At 32.9% G+C, this 13,460-nt stretch overlaps 1 protein-coding gene across 7 annotated transcripts in view; it reads right to left on the reverse strand.

Moving 5' to 3' along the window:
* Nucleotides 1–9,098, reverse strand: part of LOC143254262 (uncharacterized) — an 85,748-nt gene extending 76,650 nt beyond the window's left edge. Inside the window, exons 1-4 of one of the 7 annotated variants that reach the window (XM_076509141.1) lie at nt 8,545–8,792; nt 6,864–6,995; nt 5,431–5,553; nt 2,736–2,887 (exon numbers count right to left, since the gene is read on the reverse strand). The gene's annotated coding sequence lies outside the window, so the exon portion shown is untranslated. The other 6 variants (XM_076509138.1, XM_076509136.1, XM_076509140.1 and 3 more) reach the window with 6 other exon arrangements.
* Between the last annotated feature and the right edge of the window lie 4,362 nt (nt 9,099–13,460).

Genomic DNA, 13,460 nt, shown 5'->3' on the forward strand with positions numbered 1-13,460 from the left:
TACACACCTAACTGGACAGAACTCTGCACTGATGGATTACACACCTAACTGGACAGAACTCTGCACTGATGGATTACACACCTAACTGGACAGAACTCTGCACTGATGGATTACACACCTAACTGGACAGAACTCTGCACTGATGGATTACACACCTAACTGGACAGAACTCTGCACTGATGGATTACACACCTAACTGAACAGAACTCTACACTGATGGATTACACACCTAACTGGACAGAACTCTACACTGATGGATTACACACCTAACTGGACAGAACTCTACACTGATGGATTACACACCTAACTGAACAGAACTCTACACTGATGGATTGCACACCTAATTGAACAGAACTCTACACTGATGGATTACCCACCTAATTGAACAGAACTCTACACTGATGGATTACCCACCTAATTGAACAGAACTCTACACTGATGGATTACCCACCTAATTAGACAGAACTCTACACTGATGGATTACACAACTAATTAGACAGAACTCTACACTGATGGATTACACAACTAATTAGACAGAACTCTACACTGATGGATTACAAAAATAATTAGACAGAACTCTACATTGATGGATTACACAACTAATTAGACAGAACTCTACACTGATGGATTACACAACTAATTAGACAGAACTCTACACTGATGGATTACACAACTAATTAGACAGAACTCTACACTGATGGATTACACAACTAATTAGACAGAACTCTACACTGATGAATTAAACAACTAATTAGACAGAACTCTACACTGATGAATTAAACAACTAATTAGACAGAACTCTACACTGATGGATTAAAGAACTAATTAGACAGAACTCCACATTGATGGATTAAAGAACTAATTAGACAGAACTCCACATTGATGGATTAAAGAACTAATTAGACAGAACTCTGCACTGATGGATTACACACCTAATTGGACAGAACTCTACACTGATGGATTACAGAAATAATTAGACAGAACTCTACATTGATGAATTAAACATTGCTCCTCCGTGTATATTATACCAAGCCCATTACAAAAGGAGTAAACAACCAATGAGACATAACATTACATTACACTCACAGACTAAACAACCAATCAGACAGAACATAACATTTCATTACACTCACAGATTAAACAACCAATCAGACAGAACATAACATTTCATTACACTCACAGATTAAACAACCAATCAGACAGAACATAACATTTCATTACACTCACAGATTAAACAACCAATCAGACAGAACATAACATTTCATTACACTCACAGATTAAACAACCAATCAGACAGAACATAACATTTCATTACACTCACAGATTAAACAACCAATCAGACAGAACATAACATTTCATTACACTCACAGATTAAACAACCAATCAGACAGAACAGAACATTACATTACACTCACAGATTAAACAACCAATCAGACAGAACAGAACATTACATTACACTCACAGATTAAACAACCAATCAGACAGAACAGAACATTACATTACACTCACAGATTAAACAACCAATCAGACAGAACAGAACATTACATTACACTCACAGATTAAACAACCAATCAGACAGAACATTACATTACATTACACTCACAGATTAAACAACCAATCAGACAGAACAGAACATTACATTACACTCACAGATTAAACAACCAATCAGACAGAACATTACATTACATTACACTCACAGATTAAACAACTAATCAAACAGAAAATTACACTAATGGATTAAACAACTGATTAGACAGAAAGACTACAATACACTCAATGTTAAACAACTAGTCAAAATATAATTACAACCAATGGAAATGGAAGGTCAGTCACCACATTCAAGTGTTTAATAGTAAAACAGAACAAAGTCACACCGAAGAGTTAAGTAATTTAATAGAACACTATAACATACTTAATATGGAGAACCAGTAAAACTAATACAATTCTGGATTAAAGAGTTAGAACACTGAATTACATTTGAAGATTAAATAGCTAAATAAAACACTGATAAACATCAAGTTTAAACAATTAGATAAAATGCTATTTAGCCAAGCCTTCATTTACAAAGGGGTAAAACATGAATGCCTGCCAAAATCAAACAGAACATTGCATCTATCTGATTACGTATGTTTCTTTCAACTCAATATTTAGGAAACCCACCTGATTTTCCCTACCAAATTTGATGAAATTTGTTCATTTAGTTTCTCACAATAGCTTATGACACCAGAAAGACAGACAATTCTAACTTAAATATTTGTATAAATGCAATCATAACAAGTTACATAAATAGTGATTTCAGTGTTTGTGTATTAAACTATTTTTGTTAAATGTACAAAAGAGCAAGTTATCCTTGTTACAAAATTAACTTATGATAAACTCCATATATACACAAAATAGAATCATAATAAAAAGATTTTGATGCAAACAGTTTTAAAATCAGGGTTGCCTAGACAGTGCATTATCAAATTTGCTCATATTACTATATGTAATATCACTACAGGAGAGAGTTTTGTTCTTTATACGAAAACAGGACTGTTCAATCAGCAGAGAGGAAAACATGACCATAATTAAAAAACAACAATTCTATTCCCTAAAATAGCAAGTGAGGGGTTATTCTAAAAAAATGCTTTTGGACAGTTTTTCTTTACCATCCAAAAGTTAATTTTCAAAATGACATTCTTAAAATTCATTTATACCATTATGTACCAGAATTGTACAAAATATGAATAACATACCCATGGTCATGAGATGGTGACATTCACTTTGAAAAGTGTTCCAAGCTCCTGCCTGTCTCTAACTTATTTCTCTGTGGAAATGTGACTTCACGAACTGCCAGCCAAGAACAAATGATCGTTCTTGTGTTGAGATGAAATTGAGATGCTTTCTTCTGAAAGGAAACTTTCAAACAGATAAATCTGAGAGACTTATTTTTATAAAACAAACTTTGAATACCCTTAGTAACGAAGTGGACTGTACATGCAATTGCCTATTCAAATGCTTGTTGCTTAATTGGTTTTAAATTCTAAGGTCTTCGTGGGAGAAGCTGTCTGATTATTGGTTGTTTATTTTAGAAACTTCATTCCAAATTTAAAATTATAGGCAAATTAATAAAATCTAAATGGTGTGGCACACTCCAAATAATAAAACTAAAGTTTCAGTGAGAACTCTTAAATATTTTATAATTTCTTCCTTTTTTTAATTACATTACTTTAAGAGTATAACTAACTTGTACTATGACAGCTATATTCTAGTGATACAACTAAAGGACATATTTAGATTGCTTTCAATGATAGGCAGTTTCAGAGCTAAGTTTCTGATAGTTTTATGAGAAATTCTTTTACACTCTTTACTTAACTGAGAAAAGTCTTCAGTTTACACATCTAACATGACGCTTCACACTAAACTCTGTTTTATATTTCCTATTAATCAGGAAAAAATAATGACATATTTAAAATTAGGGACTTAACTTTACGTCCACTTTACAGCAGTTGTAAATTATTAAAATTCAGAAATACCTAAATATATCTAAATGTGTAACACAACACCAAGGAAAGATAGCTAAATAACATACAATCTCTAGGGTTAAGCCTTATACACTGAATTGCATGGATGAACAGGCCAGTAGTTTTAGAGTAATGCATCAGTTACTACGGCGTACTCACTGTCAGTAGCGTAGTAATGCATCAATTACTACGGCGTACTCACTGTCAGTAGCGTAGTAATGCATCACTCACTGTCACGTACAGTTACTACTGTCAGTAGCGTAGTAATGTCAGTAATGCATCATTTACTACAGTATACTCACTGTCAGTAGTGTAGTAATGCATCAGTTACTACAGTGTACTTACCTGCTTGCATGTTAGTCTTCTACTTAAACAACACATGATATCAAGATTCTGTCTTGAATAAAAAATTATCATTTCAAAAACAAACAACTTCTGAAACTCTAGGATTCATATAATCCCTAAAAATTATTTAAACTGAATACATTTACATCATCTGAGGATTTATGTTATACATACATACACACTCTAGAAATATGGTATAGAAAAAATAAAAAAAATAGAAGATGGCAACATTTCTAGATCCTTATATAAAAGCTAAAAAGTCTGCTATCATTTAAATGACACAATAATGACTTGCAACTTCTATGTTAAAACAAATGATACTTCAAAACACCACCAGATTCACTATTCTAACTGTATATCTTATCAGATGGGGGCTGCCAACACCTGGAAAATGCTCACCTTGGCTCAAAGTATCTCACATTCAAGCAGCTGTTTTAGTTACCTGTATTAATTTCTTTTACAATCATTCAAATTAATGAAGTTCCATAACTTTTTATGACATTCAGGAAATTGTCCAAAAGATAACAATAATAAAAGGCTTTTCTATGGTTTTTTAATGAATTTTAAATGTTTTACCTTATGCCTATTCTGATATACAAAAGTTCTTCTAGGGTTTCTAGATGAATTTTAAATGTTTTACCTTATGCCTATTCTGATGTACAAAAGTTCTTCTAGGGTTTCTAGATGAATGTTAAATGTTTTACCTTATGTCCATTCTGATGTAGAGAGGTCAATTGTAATAACAAAGGAATTTTCTAGGGTTTATAGATGAGTTCTAATGTTTACCTTATGTCCATTCTGAAGTCCAGAGGTCAATTGTAATAAGAAAAGGTTTTTATGCAGTTGCTTGACAAGTTTTAGGTATCTAATTTATGTCCATTCTGATGTATAGAGGTCAGTTGTAATAACAAATGAACCTGAAACTAATTATTAGGTGTGAAATGTGAGACTACAAACTTTTATACAAACTGTAAAAACCCAATGTGTTTCTCTAACTGACAAAATATTTTGAAATTACTAATATGCTAACAAACTTGTCTATACTCCTGTAATAAGTGGATTTACATGATTTTATATATATGTTATACAAGTTTTGCAATGAGACAGCCACTACAGACTATAAAGAAATGAATAAAACTGAGAATTGTAAATGTAATCATTATATTCTCATTAGAGTATTACTGATTAAAATTGTAAGATGTAACAAATGCTCCATTTAATGTTCAACAAAGAAGGAAGTACTGATTCTAGAATTAAACGAGCAAGTTTCTACTGACTTGTATCAAAATGTGAAAACCTGTAAATAAAACAGTAAAGTGTCTTGAAAGCTAGGCTAGAAATAACTATAAAATTGTACACAACTTTTTCCTTCATTAAATACTACAAAATTGAATTGAATCAGCTAGTTAACATACATAGGGCCGATTTATAGTAAAATCAAAGAAAAACTAGGTCACGTATGCCTATTTTAATCAACTGGAAACAATAAATGTAATACACATATGAGAAATGTTACCAAACAATGGTTTCATAATCCTTCAAACAGAACAACTATCAAATGCAAATTAGGTTAAGAACAAACCCAGTCACTGTGACGTGAAGAGTTGTCTTCCCCAATCTATGCTACTTCCTCAGCAATCTGCTAACAAAAAGTAACAGTAGGTATTGTGCCAGAAAAACTCCTGAATATAGAGCTATCTGTTACCTGAAAAATATTTACAACTGGGTTTTTTTTATCATACCCTGAAAATGTTTCTAATTTTCATCATTTTATAGATACCTTATAAAGGTTTTTTTCTGAATATAAAATATTCCAAATAATTATGCTTGAATGTTTACAATGGTTTGTTCAACATTACAAGATTTCCTGAACACAACTTATCAACACACTCCAAGTTTCCAAAAAATAATAGTTCTATATTTTAAATACCAGATTTATTCCATCTTTCAATAAACATAATTTGTTTTGGTTACTAATTATAACTACTTCATAAACACCTTGCCTACATCTTAATTTCTCAGTCGCGCTTCATGTTAACAATGAATGCTGACAACTACCGTTGGTTTAAACACCCATAAATTTAATCTCTCTTTATTGTTAATGCAAACTGTGTAAGTTTCTGAAATATTGTAACTGCTATGGCACCAGATCATTGTAACAAATACACAAGTTTCTATTAAATATTGTAATTGTTATATTATCAGATAGTGTATTGTGCTTTTCAGGGGTCTAGAGAACAACTATGCTATAGTTCTGCTATAATGTAGTCCACGGGGTTCATGTATAAAGAGACCACATTATAAAGAGGTCCTTTCAGAAGTGCCAAGTCAGTTGCACAACTACAGACAAACTTATAAAAATGGCTTTGTGAACAAGAGATGTCTAAATGAAAATTTTATGATACAAAACAGACCCACATTATGAGTTCACTGGTGAAGTGTACCCAGTTTATGTAGTTATTACAGGTCTTGTAGGTTGTATTATTTCTTAATTATTAATTTTCTTAAAATTAATTATTAAACTGAAATATATGTGATTTAATTATGACTTCAATATTATTATTGTTATTATTATTAATCTGTTAATTTAGTATTTGGTTTTAGAACTAGCCTAAACCTTTTTAGTTAACACATCCATTTGAAAAAAATAAAGCTTTAGTTAAAGAACGTTTTAAAATGAACACTTTGAAGACTTATAAATGCTTACAGAATTAATTTATCTAATTATGTTAATGTTTTGTGTTCCATGGATAATATATACTTATTATTATTTCTGTTTATTTATTTTTAGTTAATAATACTGGTTGGAATGTTTAATATATGTATATGTTCATTCTTGTTATGATTAGTTTTGTCACTATAAAAATTGTTAGCTTAGTATACATACTTAGAAGTAATCTAAATTTCCTAATGTGGCTTAACCTCATGATATATTATTGGGGATACAGCTAAACATATCACTAACAGTTTGGAAATCATACAGTAGTAACAGTAGACAAATAAAATTAATCTTACCTTCCACATCATCCCTTTCCATTCAGAATGAACATCCCCTGGTAAGGTTGCAACCGTTTTCCATTTTCTTATATTGTTACACAGAACATCTTAAGATGTTTGTGGCTGAGCGTGAATAATCATCTCTTGGAACTAGATTGAAATATTACATTTTTAATTTTCGGGACTTTTTTTACAAGGCATTATTTTAAATTTAATTACATTGTATCAAATGTTTTATGGTGTAATTTAACTTGAGAATTATGGTAACAAAGAACAGATGATTATTTTAGTATAAAAATTATTCTTCATTTATTTTTGAGTCGTATGTTTTATTTCAAATCACCTTCTTAAAAACAAACAAAAAACTCACTTCAAAACATTCAACCATGAAGTTCAGGTGTGTTGCTTTTGTCATTGAAACATTTATGTTACCTACCAATAAATTTTATTTATATGGTTTAATTACCACATGATACTTTGTTAGAAACATTAAGCGGTAAATAATTCATATTAATTTGTGGAATTAAAACAATATACAGGTAATTTACCGTCACATATTTCATTTACAATAAAAAGTCCAGTGGTGTAGTTACGAGTATACAATGGGAACACAGTCTAACTGTATTAACCCATTTCTTGTTTATTGCCAATCATGCCACTTCTTGGCCGAGCTAAACCACACCCATGAAAAATATTAGTTTTCCCTAGTTACTTTTTACCACTACAACAATGGTGAAGCTCGATTTTGTTTTACAAAATTCCCATCAACCAATGCACGTGTATGACAAAAAATTATTGTTAAACTACTGCAAGAAACTTCATTTTCAAGCGATTCACATACATTTTTTTTTGTTTGGAATTTTGCACAAAGCTACTCGAGGGCTATCTGTGCTAGCCGTCCCTAATTTAGCAGTGTAAGACTAGAGGGAAGGCAGCTAGTCATCACCATCCACCACCAACTCTTGGGCTACTCTTTTACCAACGAATAGTGGGATTGACCGTCACATTATAACGTCCCCACGGCTGGGAGGGCGAGCATGTTTGGTGCGACCGAGATTCGAACCCGTGACCCTCGGATTACGAGTCGAACGCCTTAACACACTTGGCCATGCCGGGCCCTTCACATACATATTTAAATTAATAATGTGTATATGCTATTTTATCGAACGGTAAAAATCTTCCATATTATTTTAAAAGTCCTTATTATACATATAAATTAAATTTTCTAACAATGATATACATTAAATGTTAGAAGTTATTCGTACTACAATTAGTTATGACAATCATATTACGAGTAAAAAACTAAACCCTTATCATTAAACTGACAGCAACTAAATGGATTAAGCATATATTACTAACACTTCCATAAAGTTTAGCAAACTAAAAATTAAAAACAATTAAAATTTGAAAAAAAAAACTATTTACTAATTACTAATGATGCATTAATACATGTAACCTTTAAAATACATAAAACATGTTGAAAAATTAAAATGATTAAACCGAAGATACAGGCCTATGCGATAGGCTACGGTATACATAATTTGTAAATAATAAATACTCCAAAGTTAAACTTCATACTTCGCATTGATAGACAGTGTTTTTACCACATAATATAAACTAAATATTGCAGAAATAGTGGTTGACATGTTATTATACAGAACTCTCTTTTTCTTTTTTAATTTCACTCAAAATTTCTTACTAATAATTATAAATGTACTCTTTTCTGCATATTCATGGTGCCGTCTATTACACCAATCTGAAATCAAGAATAATACTACCGATGCACCGTACTAGTTCGTTATTTTTTGTGAATAACGAGAATAGTAATTCCTTAAAATAATCATTAACAACACATAGTACTATTTTTTATGTTTTGTGACGCAAATTAAACTGATTAAAAATTACTTATCACCAACTCAAACCAGGGTACACCGTAATAGCTGATATTAAGCAATTTACTACACCTCACTACTCCCGAAGAAGAAAAGTCCATCTTTCGAAAGCGTTCGGGTTATAATATAACGGTTTCTATTTCAGTTTTAACTGGCGTCTCAAATATCACAACATCCGTCGTACACAACAAGGTACCCAGTCGGCGTGAAGGGCCCTAGTATTTAACAAGAGGACGCTTCGAAATTAAATTTATTGGTTATCTTAACTACTTTCAATCAGAACTTATTATTGATAATTTGTTTGTTTATTTATGGCAAAGTTATAGAAAGTTAGCTGCCACTGTCTCTAGCTTTGGACTTCTGACCATAAAGCACCAATAAACACCTACTTGGGAAGTTCTTAATATTAATTTGATCGTCACAGTACAAAACCACACTGATAGGCAGTCTTGCCTACAGTGGCGGCGTCAGGGGGGGGGGGGCTTTGGGAGGAAGAGCCCTCCAAAATGAGCCAAAGTCCCTCTCAGCCCCCAATATTGTTACCTACATATGTTCATAAAATATGGAAAACACAATCGTCGTTGTTGCTTAACAATTAACATCAAAGAGACATAGATCTGTAGAACTCAACGTCTTCATTAAGATGGAAGATAGTTAGCCTGATAGTGACCTTACTTTTCCTCAGAGTGTATTAACTTCACATGGGATAATCGTTTCTGCTATGTAGACTATGTCTTTATGTCATATTTCTTTTGATTTGTAGCTTTACTCTTACTTTTCCGTAAATAATTTACGGTTTCAGTATTGACAACAGTGTCGTAATGATTACGTATTCAAACTAGAGCATTTGGTCTTTCTTTGGAGCCTTGCACGGTCAGATGGTTAAGGCACTTGACTCGTAATGCGGGAGTTGCGGATTCAAATCCCCGTCACAACAAATAGGCTCGTTATTTAACCCGTGGGGGCGTTATTATGTAACGGTCAATCCTACTATTCGTTGGTAAAAGAGCAGCTCAAAAGTTGGCGGTGGGTGGTGATGACTATTTGCCTTCTCTCTAGTCTTACACTGCTAAATTAGGGACGGCTAGCGCAAACAGCCCTCGTATAGCTTTGCGCGAAATTCAAAACAAACCAAACCAAGTCTTTCTTCGGTTTGTATTTACCTCAGATAATTAATTAAATGACAGACAGCAAATGCCGAACATTCAGATCAAATTTAATTTATGGCAGTGCGACAATAAAGTTTTAGTAATATAAAGATATGTGGCATACTGAAGTAGGCAGTCACCCAGGATCTAAGTCCTGTCCTCGGGAGGTATAGAAAGCCATTTTGTTTTTCACTGATGAAGTTGTTCATCAAAAATTGCCAAACTTCCTCTGTATATAACTTCTTGTCTATAGCCTGTTTAATATCAGAGACAAAAAACTCTTGGGTGAGTTTTGATGGCATAACTTTCTGAACTGATGCTACTTGTAAGTACATTAAATATTGTTTGTTTGTTTGTTTTTGAATTTCGCACAAAGATACTTGAGGGGTATCTGTGCTAGCCGTCCCTAATTTGGCAGTGTAAGACTAGAGGGAAGGCACCCACCGCCAACTCTTGGGCTACTCTTTTACCAACGAATAGTGGGATTGACCGAAACATTATAACGCCCCCACGGTTGAAAAGGCGAGCATGTTTGGTGCGACCGTGATTCGAACCCGTGACCCTCGGATTACGAGTCGAACACCTTAACGCGCTTGGCCACGCCGGGTCCATTAAATTTTGAAGAATGATTATCGATAATGTAGTCAAGGAAAGAAACAATTACTGTTTTCTTTTAGTAATCTTCCACAAAACAAAATTTTGTATTTTCACATTGAGCTTGTCGTTGGCTAATTAGTGGGATGCTGACATTAATATTACATTTGTTTTCACTGTTACTGCTGTGTTTGAAGATATGATGTGAATTAACATCTACGTTCATTCTTAGGGAAGTCAATTATTTACAGAATTATTTTATTAGGGTAACACGAGAAGCTTCTTTCAAGTATTAGAGGGAGCGTTGTATAGCTCTAAACAAAAAATTGAGTTTCAATACTTGTGGTAGGCATAACACAGACAGTCCGTTGTGTAGCAACCAACCAATCTGTCATGCGACGCTAGTATTAATACTACAATATTTTCTAACACCACATTTGTTTTTTATCTAGTCCCTCAGAAGAATGTAAAATAATAGTATTCCCACTTTTTCACACGGTATTGATAAATTATATGTATGTCCGTCATCGTGATTAAATTTATTACATGCAAGAATTTGAATGATATAGGGTGCAAAATGTGTCATAAAAACTGTACTAATCAAATGAAGTAAGTTACAACTAATTATTCTTCTAGTCATAGGCGTGCGGGAAATGTTTCAGAGGAAGGGCTGTATAGTTTTTACCTGAATGAAATTATGAGTAAGAAAGATAAACTTAAGGGAACAAGTATCCGATACAAGGGATAATAACCAGAAAACGGTTTAATTTGACCACTATAAAATATATATTACTCGAACTATCATATTTTCTTATTCTAATTTTGCCCTAGTTAAAACTGAGCCATTGCACACCTTTTCGTATGCTTAATCTTCATAGAGTAAGAAAAAAACCTAAATATTTTTTAAATGCGAGTTTAGTAAGAATTATGAATAGTGCTTTGATCAAGATTTTTTATATTACATGTGCAATCGACTCTGTGGTATTAAGTGAAAGATAATGACATTAGAAGTAAGCAGCTCCAAGAACACGAATATTACCAATTCAACATACCATTCTAACAAATACTGATTAAAATACATTGATCAGAACATGGTTTCCAGAATTTTAAAGGTTTATTCATATTGAATCTCAAGATAAATTTCGATTCTTCACAGGTAGCACCACTTTATCCCTGTTTCCATAGATAACAAATAAGCTTACACATCGTCAGCTACAAAATATTTTTTTAAAATTATGATATCGTATATCAAAAGCCCTACCTTACAGACACGAGAAAACTACAAAAGTACAGTTATTTATGTAAGTTTTCATCAGGAAAAGTTTTTTGCTTTAAATTATGACTTTTTTTTGGGGGAGGGGGTTGATTTATTGTTTGCTTGTTTGTTTTGAAAATACGCACAAAGCTACTCGAGGGCTATCTGTGCTAGCCGTCCTTAATTTAGCAGTGTAAGACTAGAAGGAAGGCAGATAGTCATCACCACCCACCGCCAACTCTTGGGCTGCTCTTTTACCAACGAATAGTGGGATTGACCGAACATTATAACGCCCCCACGGTTCAAAGGGCGAGCATGTTTGGTGCGACCGGGATTCGAACCCGTGACCCTCGGATTACGAGTCGAACGCCTTAACACACTTGGCCATGCCGGGCCCTTGATTTATTGATAGCTAGTTTTCATAAATTAGCTATAGCTAATTACCATAAAGCTCAGCATGGTTTCCAAATGACTTGTCTTCTGTTTGTAGAAATAATTTAAAGGTGGTATTACAGGACAGATTCAATTAAAAGTAGCTTAGAGGTCTCTATACTTCCAGTTTTTACATCTTTCACTTATACAGTAAGCAAACACACCCAAGTGTAGCATAAAGAAAAAGTGATTGATTATTATAACAATATAACTAAAAGTTAAAAAGACCCAAGTAAAATTAAACCTGTTACAATAATAGACACTAGGGCCAATCCGTCTCAGAACTACATCTGATTGGTGTGATTACAACTGACAGTTTCGAAAGCCCCCTCCAGTAGCCCGGTGGTAATGTTGCGGCTTTTACTGCTAGAAACTGGGTTTCGATACCCACGGTGGGCTCAGTACAGAATACCTTATGTGTAGCTTTGTGCTTAATAATAACAAACAAAAAGTTTCGAAAATCAAAAGAAAGATAAAATAAATGATTGCTTGTGAATATTTTTTTAAAAATTAAATGTAAGATTCACGGTTTGTTAAAGTTTTAGAGCAAAGGTGAACAAAAGTTTTATGAATAAAGATTGTTTGTTTGTTTTTTTATATTTCGAGCAAAACTACTTGAGGGCTATCTGCACAGGTTGTCCCTAATTTAACAGTGATAGGCAGCTAGTTTAACACCATCCACCTTTAGAGCTACGCTTTTACCAACGAATAGTGAAACTGGTTATTATATTACCAATACAGAAAAGGGTAAGCATGTTTTGTAACAGAGAGTCGAGTGCCCTAACTATCAGATTATGCAAGACTTAATATATATATGTTATATACATATATGTAGCAAAAACTGAAAATAATGCAGAATAACTTAAAATATAAATTTCTAAATTAAGCACAAGTTCTTTATAAATACTTGAACAATTTTTTTTATCAAATAATGAACTCTTAATATGTTTTGGTGAAACAAATCACCTGATGCGTATGCGTTTGTTCTCCATAATCTTAAAGGGTTGTTTGTATTACCTCACTGTCAAAATTTAAGACTTTTAAAAGCTATTCTGGTGAATTCGTTAAATAGACTGACATTATAACAGGGAAGAAATGCTCTAAAATAGAGACGAAAATGAAGATATGTAATTCTGAATGAACTAAGTGTTAAGCAAACGTTTATTACAAGCAAAGAGTTGATTGCATTATACAATAATAGCTTGTAGTGGTTAGTTGTGTCGCCTTGAAAGTAGGCTTGATAATTATATTTTGGGTTCTTGGCGAATGCACGACCATTTGATAGCTCAGTAAT

Source organism: Tachypleus tridentatus, chromosome 6, assembly GCF_004210375.1.
Source record: "Tachypleus tridentatus isolate NWPU-2018 chromosome 6, ASM421037v1, whole genome shotgun sequence".
Taxonomy (NCBI): domain Eukaryota; kingdom Metazoa; phylum Arthropoda; class Merostomata; order Xiphosura; family Limulidae; genus Tachypleus; species Tachypleus tridentatus.